We start from the raw sequence: 15,202 nt of genomic DNA on the forward strand, positions 1-15,202 counted from the left end.
AGGTGGCCTTTTTCATATCATGATCATATGGCATGTTGGGGTCCTCTAATCCTCCTCTCTACCTCTCTTAATCCAAACTCTGATGACCGAATTATTACTGCTAACAAATCTAAATTCCTAGGTCGATGAGGTGGCATCAGCTGGGCATATATAATGATCTCGAGAGGGATGGGTTGAATATGATTTTTCAGTAAAATAACATACCTCAGTGTGAAATTTAACCACCTCTTCTCTAATCCTAGATATATCAAGTGCCTTCATATCACTAAACTATACTTGTATTCTCCTCTCAAAAGCATCAATATGACCCTACAATTTTTCCTTTAACTCTAATATCTCGTCTCTCATAATAGCCTAATTTTGAGTCTTTGTACTCTCCAAAGTCATCCAGACCCAAGGCCAGATCTTCTCATATAATATGGTAATCTCATACTCTGCCTCAGTTAATAGGGTTTTGGTCTTATCTTTCCTCTTAACCAGGTGTCGTAAGAAGTATTAAGGTGTCTCAATAAAGCAAAGAGTTATAGAAGTTGTAGTGGGGCAAGGGGGCCTAAAAGATAGTCCAACTTAGTCAAAAGTAGAGGCAAGGGCTGAAGTAGACATATTTGGGGTGCCATTCCCCTAAATGCTTATCTCAGGTACCACTCTCTTCTCACCCATCTCAGAACCCATACATTATTCTACATCACCACCCTAGTTATCACTAGGCTTTATAGAAATTGATGGACCTTTAGAATAGGACAAAATCATGGATTGAGGCCTATGGGTCCTCTGAGAAAGGATCGAGTTTTCCAGATCCTTGATCAAACTTGTCCCAGTAACACGTGTTGCCTCAACACTCTATCCAACACATTGAAACTCAGGTACACCAGACTTATTTCATAACTATTGTATAATGTATGTTAAGGGGAGTGTAGTCAAATAATGAAAGGCTTACTTATGTAGCTCATATCAGAAAATGGCAGCAAAGTCAATATCATATCAATCTATTAGATCCCATGTTAGAAAGTTATCCATAACAGTCAAAAATAATTGATAATTAACCATCGTCCACCAAAACTTTGTGATAAAATTTAGCGTTGCCTTCTAAATATACCCATTTACCTTAATCAAGGGGGCCTTATCACCAAGGTCTAAAATTTAATATACAATCGATCTCGACAACTATATCCTCTATCTTCTATGCTCAGAATCCTGGATAACGCACTTGTCTCACGTAAATATCAATACAAAATTTCACTCAACAGTAGATACCATAGTTATATAATTAGGGCAAATTAGAGCTCAGTATATGGCCGCTGTTGAACTATTAACCACGACTTCTCTCGCCGTTATCTTCTCTAACTGGGGCTTCTCTGTATTGCTATCACCTCGAGGTATGGTCAAAGATACTATAGTAGTGTAGGAATCATATAACTCTCACCCTATTATTATGTTATATGATCCTTGTGGTCTAGTCATCCACTCTATCTGATAATGATAAAATGCATCCCAAAAACGTTGTGCTCCAGCAAAACCTAATAAGTTAATCCATCAATCCTCCTAAATAGCCCTCTTGGACCGACCTTCCTAAGTCATAAAGCTATCTTACTCATAAATCATATTTAACATCTCAATGAACCACCTCGGGTTTGCCTCAGTTATAGGATCAACTAATATATGAGTATGGACATATGTTTTGTCAGTCTGGTCCGGTGGCTCTTTGCCTGGTGCTAGCACCTAATAAGATATTTAGGATATACCCTTCTTAGACTGGAATACTATAGATGATGGGTCAAAAACTACTTCTTTACAAAATAATACTATGACTCTTGGGTTTCTATGTGGCTACCTTTGCTAGTGGCTTGAACTCTACCTCTGCCTCATCATCACCCTCTTCCTTCTCAGACTGTGAAAAGTGTGGTGATGAAATCCTAGTTGACTTCATCCTTGGCCTAGAAGCTAGATTATTAGCCTTTAGCTAGGCTCTAGCCTAATAATATGTGGTCTATCTTCCCTACTTTCTCTATGCTGGGAGATGGATTCACAAAGTGTCTCTATCAATTTATTCAGTCGCAACCTGTCTCTAGTCCCTAATCCATGGAAGACCTATTGTAGTTGGGGTAATCAGATACTCCTCCACTGAGCCACTATGGTCGGGTGATTCTTTCCAGCGCTTTGATGGTCTTTCCTTCTTTGGAGCCCTAGTTCTTGAAAAAGAAAGTGTTAGTGCCTGAAAGAGAATAAAGAGGTGTAAAATATGAAGTAAAATTAAAATTATTAAACTTTGAATATTTCCCAAATTTTACATCCCTATATAGTAATCTTTAGCCCATTCCATTCAAATAATGCACATATCACTTGTATATATTTCCAAAACACAAGAAAGGCAAACAAATTTCTGTTTTCATAACCTTTTTACCTCTAACTTCTAATTAGGGCATGCTCATAGGGTTTTAAATCAAGAACAATGCCCTAATTTCTATTTAATTGATAATTCTAGGCTGGTATAAACATGGACTTTTGACTTTCACATAGTTTTCTATCATATTCAAGAATAAAATCATTTATTGTATATCAATATCATATTATAATGTTCAAAGGAGCCAAGAATTTTACCTTGATTTTTTATTCTTAAAGATGAATATAGAAGCTTGAAGAAGTTTCAAAAATCTAGCCTTAAAAGGTTTTGATGAGTGCAAGTGCTAGACTGAGGGATAAGTCTTGCCTTATATAAAATTAAGAGGAAGTTGAAGATTTATATTTTAGCTGAAGATTGAAATTTGAGGATTATGGGGCCTATTCATCAACTTTTAGGATTATAAAAGAGAGGGTTGGACGGTTTTGAGTTGGAACAGGCATGGTTAGGTCTAATTTTTTTAAAAAAGGCTCAAAATTGATGTTACTTACGGCACCACATACGGGAAATAGGTGACACATACAGCCCGTAGGTGCCCTGCCGTAGGGGACCAGGATTTTCGTGCTCTTTTAATACTCTCAGAACTTTTGTTCTAACACATATTACACTACTTATGAGGTCGTAAGTAGTACTTACCCAGTTAGTAGGTTCATTGGTGAAATATCAAAAATTCCCTAAAACTCCTCCAAATTTCCTTCCGACTTTAATGTCACAACTTTTCTGGCGCAAACGGGACTTATAATCTCCATGAGGTGGTCAACAAGTCACCTTACCTAGGATATTCTGAATTAAGTTATGATTCACCATGTTCCTAGTTGTTTCTCATGCTATAGACCCACAAAAAAGAAAAACAACATGAATACTAAAATAGTGTGTTGCCTCCCACCAAAGATTTAACATCGCCGCACAATGTGGCTATGTTGGATGCTCAAAATTCACCAAAAACTAAATGGATTTCCTCCAATGTAGTGCTTGATTTAATATCTCAGCTACCTTGATTATTCATAATTCTTCAAGGTAACAAAAGGAGTGGCCTCTTGGGTTGTCAACATAATGTATTATCGACACTACCTTTATGTTACTTGGTTGCTTCATAATTTCAGTGGATGTTGAATGTGGCCTCTTAATCATTCAATATAAACTTAAGGTGTCTTCTCTATATGTACTATCACTCTACCTGTAGCTATGAATGGTATACCCCAGGTTATGGGTATCTCATAGGGAACAACACAATCCAAGATAACAAAGTTATTTAAAAAAATAATTTTGTCAACTTTCACAAGAACATCAAATGATATGCCCATAGTTTGTTTACTATATGGTCATCTATCAATAACCACATAGTCATAGGTTTTGGAGGGTTCAAGGATAACTATTTGAGCACTGCCAGAAGCATTAAATTAATGTTAGCTCCAAAGTCACACAATGTTTTTTCGAACTTCAATTTCCCAATGGTGCATGGAATCATGAATGCTCTTGGATCACCCTTATTTTGAGCCTGAGATCTAGAAGTAATTGCAATACAACGAACTTCTTAAACTTCCCTTCTTCTTTCTTCAATTTCAACCTTTGAGGAAAAGGTGTGAGAGGTTGGGGGATTGTCTTCATTTCAGGCTCATTGACCTTTCCCTTACCTTTGTCCTACTCAACATTCCTATCAACACCTATAGCATTTTTCCTTTACTCTTTAGGTGTTTCATCAACCATAACACTATCATTGTTATCTTATCAATAGTATGCATAGGTGGATAAACAATTTCCTTACCATTCCGAGTTATAATGGCTAGACAATGACAGTCATTCATACGATTCAATATGTATTGCTCGAAAGGGTGCCCGACTGTCTCTAATTAAAGGTTGCAGACATTTTTCTAAATGGTTGCTATAATTTATTTATCAAAGTAGCATGTGACTCTACCTTTTAGGTCAATCATTAAATGTATGACTTAATCTCTTTAGTGTAATTTTCTTGATTTTCCTAATGCATTACTAGCTTGGACAACATAGCCTCCATTCTTGACTTAATGTTATGGTTGCCTGGTAAAACATACACACTACCCTTCTCCTCGTAATCATCCTTGAATCTCCAGCCACTATCCCACTCTTTATTACTATCTCTGTACCTATCCCTATAGTAGTTCTGACCTTTGTTTCCTTGGCCCTTGGCTCCAAACCTTGTTAATTATTTATCATATTAGTCTTACTCTTCTTATTAATTAGAATTATATGATCTAGCTACTTTAACTTGTTAGCCTATTGCATTCACCTAATTAGAATTCATCATAGTGAATTGCTTTGTCAAAAACCCAACCTATCTCCATATCTAAGCAACTTCTTGCACTAATATTTCAGTAACAACTCTGTGCTTTCTAGAAGCACCAGTAGCATATATCCCATTTCTAATCTCTTCCTCTCGAGTATACCATCCTCAGTTGGTAAGATAGATCGGATCTAATATATCTGTTACTGTCTCCATTAGATGCATGAATCCTCTACCAGTAATAGTTTCTTCCATAGCTCTTGAACTGATGCTAAGGGCTCGAAAGAAGATTTCAAGTAAACACTTCTCTTAAATCCTATGGTTAGGCACCATCATCTGCTTCTTTTAATCTAAAATAATGTCTCATACATTGACTAAGAATGTAACTACCTATAATAAACTAAAGCATTTTGTATGGTGGAAAGAAATGATCAAAAAACTGCCTTGGCAACTCATCCCAAACAACAATGTAGCTTCTCAAGCAAATGAAAATGGGACCAACCTAAGTCTCAGTGCTTTCTGATTTACCCCTAGTATAGTGTATGACATGCAGATCTCAACAAATTTTGTAAGGTACATGTTTGTATCATCTACTGACAAGCTTTCAAACACACCTTTCATATTAAAGAACTTTATCATAACACTAGTTATGTAGAACTTCAGACACGGTAGCAATATGGAAGGAATGATATATCTTGTATCTATCGACTCAACATATCCCAATTCCTCTTTTGGATCATCATATGGAGGTAAGTACTGATAGGATGGATCATTTATGCTCTACCCCTTCTATCTCTATCTCAATTTCTATCGAGGTATATTCGATGATCAACTCATGGATGCTATCTCACCCACTCTACCTCTTGAGCCACCCTAAAATCTTCTTTTTCCTGCCTCTGGTTATCACCTACTTCTACTAATAAATGTTTTATTATTTAATCAATAATGTCTTAAACTTCTCTGGAGGAGGGGAGACAAATCATTTGGGTTATTCTGAATCCTGTAAAGCTCCCGTTCTCGTACGTGATCTGTCATCCTATGATTCGATTGTAGGATTATTTCCAGTTCTTGATCAAGTGTAAGTAATGAATTGACTCTACTTCTTATTCCAGGCATACACTGGCACACACCCAACTAAAAAAATAAAACAAAAACCCAAGAACATTATTATCATCAATCATCAAACACATTTATTCCCCGACAATGGAGCCAAAATTTTGATATTTCCCAAAGTTATATCTACAACTAAAGATAAAGCAGTTGATGCTAACTATAGTCACCTGACTAATTTTTGGGTTGAACTTACTCGTAATACGTGGATCTATCTCTCAAGTTTGCTTAAATCAATGGGCAATATAGAAAGTAAATGGGGGATTTTGTTATGAATAGTGAAAAGTAACAAAACTTAAATGCTTTTGGTTGTAAACATTCAGACACCAATAGTAGTCTTGTGTTCCCCTAGCTTCTAACTCTATAGGTTGTTCATGCTCAATCCAACTATCAAGTTGCTGCACATATAAAATCTAACAAGATGTGTTTAACCAATAGCCTCTCAACATACTTTGGTGAATTTCACTCATCTCCTCTTAGTGTAGGAGTGTCACATTACTAACCCTTGACTTGGACCCCGATTCAACTATCTCCACTTTATCTCAAGTTGATTAGATGAAGATGATCATCTTAAGTGGATAGTAATGATTAGCGTATATCGATATAACTCTAAATTACTATTGTGATCTCCTTTTCCCAATGAATATCTCCCTCTTTGGTTCACAGTGAATACAGGTAGGATCCTAATGTTTGTAACATTTAACAAAATAATTAGTGCAAAGAAAACAATGATACATGCAGCAATTATAATATAAAAGGATTGAACACTTCCTCTACTTCGTTAATCAACCACGGTTCTCACAACCCTAACTTAGGGAATTAGCCATTCACTGTGGTGAAACAATTAATGGAATTGCTAATTGAAGTCATTTAAATCAATATACAAAAATTAACAAATAAAATTCAATTTCTTGAATTAAATAATAAACCAACACCAAGAACAAAATAATCCGAAGATCAAAATCAAATCTCAGAATCAAATATATGTTTGTAAGTACTAAAAGTACATAAACTACCTAACAAAATGTAAAAGTGGTATTTATACAATACAAGGAACCCCTAGGAACCAATACTAAACAAAAGAGGAAAACCAAAGTCGGGGTCAACCTACGGGCCATAGGTAGCACCTACGAGACGTAAGTTGTCCCATGCATGTGCCAGTGCCTAAATTCTGCAACAACATTTTATGATATTCATAAAATCTTACACCTACGAGGTATAGGTACTACCTATGGCCTATAGGTAGTCCAACGTAGGTGATAAGAAAAAATCTTCTACTTCTGAATATCTAAACTTAAACTTTCTGGCACATATTCAGACACCTACTCCACGTAGATAGTAGCTACGCGGCATAGGTACCCGCATAGGTATCCAAAAAGCTAAATTTTCACATATTTTCTCTTTTTAAGCTCTAAAACCTTGTTTCTTGAAAAACACAACACAAATCACATCATATCTAACAAAAAGACCTAAGTAACTTGAATATTTTATATAGTTTTAAATGTCGAAAGTGCTATGAAACCATAGTGCATAAATGAATTGATTCAGTTGATAGTGCATGAGGTTCAAAACTTTAGATATTCCAAAGTAACTGGAAATCAAAAGACAGAGCATGAAAAGTAAAAATACATGATTTTAATGTGGAAACCCCCTTACTCAAGGAAGGGAAAAACCACAGCTTTCCCTGACAAACACCTCAAAATTACTATAATCAAACTCTTGATACAACTTTTATTAAACCTAACTCTAGGTTCCTTTCCCTTGTAATAACTCTACCACAAGCTCATCTTGACAACTTTGCCAAGGACCCACAATAATTATTATCTCTAATTACGATCAATATATGCAACTCTACCTAAGTACTCTCTACTCAAAGAAAAAATTTCCTTAATTCTCTAACATGAGTAATTCATTTACAAATCAAGAACTCCTTCAAGAAAAATTTCTATTCAAGCACACATAAGAGTTAAGACTTGAACCATGTTGAAAAGGGGATTTTGCTGCCTCTCTTCACTCATTGTATTTGCAAAAATACATTTGATGAAGAAGGAACCTTTTTCTTTTATTGCTAAGTGATGATTTGGGCTTAACTATCATTGGACCAGGTATCTTATTCAGTACTATCAGAACCTACAAGTTTGTTACATAAGAGAACAACACTATATAGAAGCGCATGCCATCTGTACTGTACCATGAACATTTAGAGACCTACTCCCTTATAGTGAGCTGCTCAACATTAAAACTACATATATCAATTTTCCCCTTTATTGATGATGCCAAACAAATGATACAGCTTTAGGCACATCCATCATATTTAATCAATGTGATTACTACTCAAAAGATGAATGTTCCTCTATTATCATGCTTCCATCATCATGCAACACAGGGACCTAGTCCCTTGTTGTCATTTTAATTAAAATCTCAGAGCTTTTGGTTTCTTCCCCCTATCCCTATGTCTTACCATACTTTCCTTATCATCATGCACCATACATGAGCACACACAAACCTAACATACGCAGTCTGTATTCTCTATTTTGGCATCATTGAAAAGTATTAATGGTAAACCAAGAGTAAAGATAAGTATAGGATAATTATCTCATGGCTATTAAGGTAGCCCCAATATATAAAACCATTTTAAGTACTTAAGTACCAATTCAGTGAACTAAAACAATTTACAAAAATAATTGTACTTAAAATCCATTTGATAACAAGGAGTGGAACTGACACGGGGCTGAGTAAGATGATAAGAATAGCATGACTCAGGAGGAGGGAGGCTTGAGGGAAAGGGACTTAATCAACATTTCTTTTCTAGCATTTTCAGTAGCATGGGCATCCATCAACTACTTAGTGAGTTTTTTTACTTTTGCATTCAATGTATTAACTTAAATAGTCAGTTTTACCAATTTCACATGGAGTTCTGCATTTTATGTTATTAGCGCTTTAGAAGAACCTGGTCCCTCAGAAACTAGCTGCTGATTTTTTAATTTTAAGTTCATTATGTCAGCATCCTTTGAATCTAACTTTATCATTACTTCCTTCATTTCTTTGTTGAAGATATCTTGAGCATCCAAATGTTTAGAAACTTGGGACATCGTTCCCCCTTTTTATTTCTATGCACTCATTTTCTACCAAAGTTGTTAGAGTAAATGTTTGTTTGGCTATTTCAGGAATTCATCTAGTTTGAACTACTCAAAAATGATCAAAGACTGTATTCAGAAAGTACGCATAGGGCATTCCATGTCTCATTTTTTCTCAAGAATTACTTTCTTCATATGTTCACTCATAAGAGCAGGTAGGTTGATTAATTTAAAATTACTTAGGCATTCTATCAAGAACAGATCAGCCCCAGATGCCATGATAGTCTTCCTAGATCTTGGCAATAGGACTGTTGATGAATTCAAATACCAGCTAAAACTCACAAGCGAAGAAATTTTTTTTTCACAGCTATTATAGATGTTCAACCCACCATAGAGGCATTAATCATAAACTCGGTTATAGGTTGTTGCTTTACAAAAATCCTAACTCTAATAACTAGTACATTCAAGATTTTTCCCAGTTATTCTTTATTCAAATAAATAGTCTTTCCTTACACCTGGGTGGACCAGCTTATACAATCTCTTAAGAATTCCATGGTTTAGTAGAATTCTCTAACCTCAGTTTCAAAGACCATAGGGCAGATTCCTCAAACAAGTCTATACAACCTTGATGCCTGACATATTCAACTAATTCAATTATCCAGGTTTCTCATACATTTTTGGATCAACCACTCTTTTTGATAGAATTCTCTATTTTTTTATTATTTTATTTCTTTGTTTTCTAGCCACAACAGTTTCTATTTTCTCCTGTTTACTTCTCTTAAGACTAACACTCCAGCAATAGATTCTATTCCCTTGGGATCAGGTCCCTCATAAATTTCCTTTCTTATTACTGTTATATTTTTTTGCCTCATCTCAACAGGACTGCCCAATTTTAAACTAGAGGATCTAGTCCTTCTAGTATAAAAATTAACCTTTCTTTTCTCAATTTCTTCATCAATATCTAAACATATATTTATCCACTCCAAATTTAGAGTTCACCATATTTTTCTTTCCTTTACGTCCTCTCTATTTCATCATAGTTTATCTCAAGAGTAGTTTTTTGTCAACCTCATCATCCTCCCTCATTAGAGGTGATAAAACTCTATTTTCTTTATCCACTTTATTTATTTCTCCTGTTACCATTTTTTCTATACTAACTGAGATGTCATATGCATATAGAAGTAAGTTCTCAGCCACCCAGTTCTCATTGCAAAAAAGATCAGCCATTTTAACTGGTATTTCTTTACCAAATCATTTAGAAAAAAATAGATTTAAATAAGGAAAAGTAGAAAAACAAGGTACTTGAGAAATTTCAAAAAATTCATCTTTGTTGGGTTCATCAGTCAAAATAAGGTTTTGAGATTCTGTAGGTGGTATTGGGATTTTTAAGAAAGAAGGAATTTCGAGTTGACAGGAATTTTGGTTAATGTGAGGTCATGACGTTGACTTGAATTCTCTACCATGAATGGCTGACCAAAGATTTCTACGGTAGAGGATAATTTAATGGGGACTAACACATTTGCAGGTCTTTGATTTCCTAAAGAAGGAAGAGTTATCTTAGGTTCTTGTTGAATGCTTAAGAAAATTTTTATTTTGGTCAATGATGGATCAGAGTATTCAATTGATGAATGTTCAAGTTGTTCATTTGGATATTTATCTACTTTGAAGTGTTTAGCTCAGATTATAGAAGTATAAATATCAACTATTTTGATTTTTTTAAAAAGAGAGTAGGGGTAAGGGGCTAGTTTTATTCACTGTGGATGATTAATTTAGGAAGATAAACTAAATTAGTTGAGGAAGAATCTAAAAAATTCTGATTTAGTATGTTTAGAGAAGAGATCATTGTCATTGAAAGATATTCCTTCTAAAATGGCATGTCAGATCCTAATATTACGAATCTTCATTTTTCATAAGAGTTAATGGCTTATACATAAGTATGAGAAAATACATGTCCTTTCCAATAGTATTTTGAGATTGATAAAGCATCTTGTAATGGTATTAAACTAAGAGATAAGAACAGGTCCCTCTCTTTCTTAATTGAATTTTCAACTTATGTTTTCTTCAACTGTTTTCTCCCAAGGTTTTGTCCATGGGTGTATACCTGCAAGGGTATGATACTAAATTATACCAAACTATACAAAACTTATTAAGGATACCTATCTCCTAAACATAGACAACTTTGGAAAGAGAAACTAATTCATATAATAGGTTTGGTTTATTTGATCATTTCTTTCTTCAGCCTGTTGCTACTGCATGCCCTTCTTTTTTAAATTCAAACGTTTCCTCCCTTTTCATTTCATTCTACAGAGAATTATCACTTATTTACACTAAGTTCTAGATCCTTAAAATTAATTTTTCGCGATAAAACACCTTCACACGAAGCATCTTGAGAGAGAAAACACAGTCAGACCATCCAGTATTGAGCCTTGCTCATACATTGTCACAGAACCAACCCTGAATGTAATCCCCTATCTCATCCCTAGAATCATGATCACTTTTTGGATTTAGAAATCCATTTGATTTTGAGTTCCTAATAGGAAAACAGTGGTGTGATCAAATCCTTCTTGACCCATCTAGGTAGAGAGTATTTATTCATATTTTTCAAGGGTTTGAAACCCTTCAAATAAGAATTTTCATGCTGAACGTATTCGGTAGTGATCATTTTAGCTTTGAGAAAATACTAATATTTTTCTTTAAAATGTCCACTTTTCCACAATGAGTACACAAAGGATTGTAAATCCTATTTGGGTACAATGATTGTTTGTTCCATTTGATCCAAGAGGTTGTGATTCTCCTTGATAAGCAAGCCCCTTACTATTATTTGCCCTTTGAGTAGTCATCTTATAAAGGATATGTGAAGATGAAGTCTATTTATGGGATTTGTTAAGTTATTCTCTTAGGTGGACTATGTCCCTTTCTAACTCTTCATTTTGTGAATTGTAGACATACAATTTTCTTAAGAATCTTTTAATTTGTCCTCAAGATTGATTTGAAGCTTTGATGCTTCTCCAGTTGGCTCATACAACTTTGATTTTAAGATTTTAATTTAGTTACCATTTCTTAAATTTTAGATATCTTGAGGATAAGGCAATCAATTCAAGATCTTGTTCTGTACTTTCTCCTCCAGAGAAATTTTCCCAGCATGTAATTTACATATAGAATCCATAAGAACACTAGCAAGCTTCTTTATCTTTTTAAAAGAATAGTTATCTAGATTTTCTTTTACATCAGAGACAATTACCTCACTTTCTTCATCTATTTTATTTACCATCAAAGCAAATAAAGAATCATAGATAGCTATATGATCTTCCACTGCAAGCATAGATACATCTCCCGACTTCTTATCCTCATCTAATTCATTGGAGGAATCTCCCCATGATACCATAGCTTGTTTTACTACATAATCAACTGCATCCTTTGTTCTTGAATTTTCAAGGACTTGGTCCCTGATCTTTTCTTTATCACCTGTAGCCTTGAGGTAATCCCAATGATCCATTTTGTGCATGGGACAGTCCTTTATAAAATGACTAAGACTTCCATATTTGTTACACACTTCAATATTTATTCCTCTACTTTAGAACTGACCGCTCTTTTTTATGGCTCTAACAATCCTATTTTCCAAATAAGAAACATCAACGTCTTCATCATCAACTTGATCATATTTAGAAGCTTTCAATCCCCAGTGATTTTTCTCTTTTTTCTTGCTTCTTTTCCATCCCTTGTTGCTTCTTCATCTTATGAGTCTTTAGATTTCCAATGAGTTCATCCATAGAGAGGGTCTTTAGGTTCCTTGCTTCAGTTATCGCATCCACTTTGCTTTCCCAGGACTTAGATAAAACATCAAGATTTTTTTTTGCTTGTTTTTATAAGGGAATCACTTGTTCTAAGTAAGAAGCTGATTTGTAATAGAACTGAACCTTGTATGAATTTCTTTTATTGTTTCTTCTTCTTTCTTGGTAAAAATTTCATTCTGAGATTTCATCATGTTCAATTTTGAATCCTTCACACTAGTGGAACCTTCATGAGCAGTGCTCTAGCAATCCTAGCTCTCTTTGGCATTATCATAATCTGAGATCCTGTTATATTCATCAGGCCCTATACCACAAACTAGAAATTTCTTGGCCTTGTAATTACTATCACTTTTCTTTCTGTCATTATCATCATACTTTCTCCTACTTTTAACAATCATTGTAGTTATTTCTACTTCTTTGACTTTTTTGATAGAGACATGAGGTTCATCAATGATTATGTTCATTAGTTCACTATCTTTAGCCATAATGAAGTCAAACATCCTAGTTTTCCACCACCCATAATACTCTCCATAGAATCTTGGTGGTCAAGTAGTAGATTGCCCTTCTTCTAGATTAGGTGGAGCATATAAGCTAACCAAGACCCTCAAGGTGTGAACCTTTTAGAGAGAACTCACTCATAAACCAATTATTAAAACCCTGAAGATTGCAAAACACAGTGATGGACCATGTCTCTTAAAGTCAATCACAGGAAAAATACAATAAAGTAACCATGAATCGAAAGACAGTGTATGAAAAGTAAAAACACAAGATTTTAACGTGTAAACCCTCATTGTTAAAGGAAGGGAAAAACCATGGCTTCTCCGAACAATCACCTCAAAACTCTCTCTAATCAAACTCTTTATTACAACCTTCACTAAACCTAACTCAAAGCTCCTTTAGCTTGTAATAAATCTACTACAATCTATTCTTGACAACTCTGCTAATGACCCTCTACAGTTTCTAACTCTAATCAGTATCAAACTTAGGCAACTCTACATAAGAACTCTCTACTCAAAGTGAAAATATCATTATTTTTATAACACCATTATTTAATTTAAAACTTAGAACTCACTCAAGAAATTTTTCTATTTAAGCACACATAAAAAGCTAAGACTTGAGCAGTGCTGAAATGGGGTTTTTCCTGCCTCTCCTCACTCTTTCTATTTACCAAAAATTATTTAATGAATGAGATTTTTTTTCCTTTGATACATTATTGAGGATTTGGGATGAAATATCATTGGAATAGATGTCTTATTCAGTACAACAACACCTGCAAGTTTATTACACAAGAGGACAAATATAGATACATATGCCAGCAGCACTGTACCATGAACATCGAGGGACCTGGTCCTTTGCAGTGATCTGCTCATTTTGAAAACTACACATAGAAGCATAATTAAGTGAGTGCCATGAAAATATGTGTGGTGAGTTTTGTAGCTCTTTTCTTATGTCGCTAGCAGGTGAAGGTCGAGCATCAGTGACCTAATGGATTGATTCAAATATTGCCCATTCTTGGGTGGAAATGAGAGCGGATCATCACGGACTTTATTAGTGGTTTGCCTCGCATTTCTCGTGATTCTAATAGTATTTGATTTTTCTGGATTACTTTACCATGTTGGCATATTTCATTCTGATTCAGATGTCCTTCAGTGCCAAGAGGTTTGCTCGTATTTGTGAGTGTAAGATAGTCTATTTTCATAGTGTGTCTATATCCATCATTTCGAACTGGGTTTCCTTGTTGACTTCTAGCTTTTAGATAGCTTATCAGGAGAAATTTGTTAATTACGTAGATCTTAGTATAAACTTTGATCTATTGGATGAATAGTTTTAATAGACTATTCAGGTTCTAGAGGATATACTTTGATCCTATGTTATTGATTTTGGAGGTCAGGGGAAGCAATAATTAGCCTTGGAAGATTCTGCATACAATAACAATTATCGTTCGAGTATTTCAGCTTCTGAGGTTTTTTATGGTTGGAAATGTTAGACCCTATTGTACTGATTTTCTTCTAGAGTCATTGAATAGAGTTAGGGTTATTCAAGACAAGTTGAGCGTAACTTAGAGTAGAAGGAAGGCCTATGCAGACCGTATACGTCATGCCTTAAGATTTGGAGTTGGTGATCGGGTATTCTTCCATGTATTTCTTATGAAGGATGTGATAAGGTTTAGGAGGAAGGGCAAGATAACCCCTAGATGTGTTGGACCGTTCGTGATTATTTGCAAAGGTGGTGAGGTCGCTTATAAGTTAGACCTATTTTCTCTATTTCTATGTTGTGATGATACATTCATGATTCGTATCATAAGCATAAGTAGGATTCAGCTCATTTGTAAGAGCAGTTGGCATTCCTAGAGAAGTCTATGCTCATTTGGCTAGTGATATTAGGTGGTACCATACTAGAAATATTCCTATAGTAAAGGTTCAGTGGAGGCACCACACAATGGAGGAGGCCCCTTAAGAGATCAATAGTGAGATGCGGACCCAGTAACCTCACCTATTCGAGACTTTAGGTACATCCTATTCCTTTTCATTTGTGGATGATAGTCTTTTTAGTAGTGTATATTTGG

The sequence above is a fragment of the Capsicum annuum genome, chromosome 9 (assembly GCF_002878395.1).
Source record: "Capsicum annuum cultivar UCD-10X-F1 chromosome 9, UCD10Xv1.1, whole genome shotgun sequence".
Taxonomy (NCBI): Eukaryota; Viridiplantae; Streptophyta; class Magnoliopsida; order Solanales; family Solanaceae; genus Capsicum; species Capsicum annuum.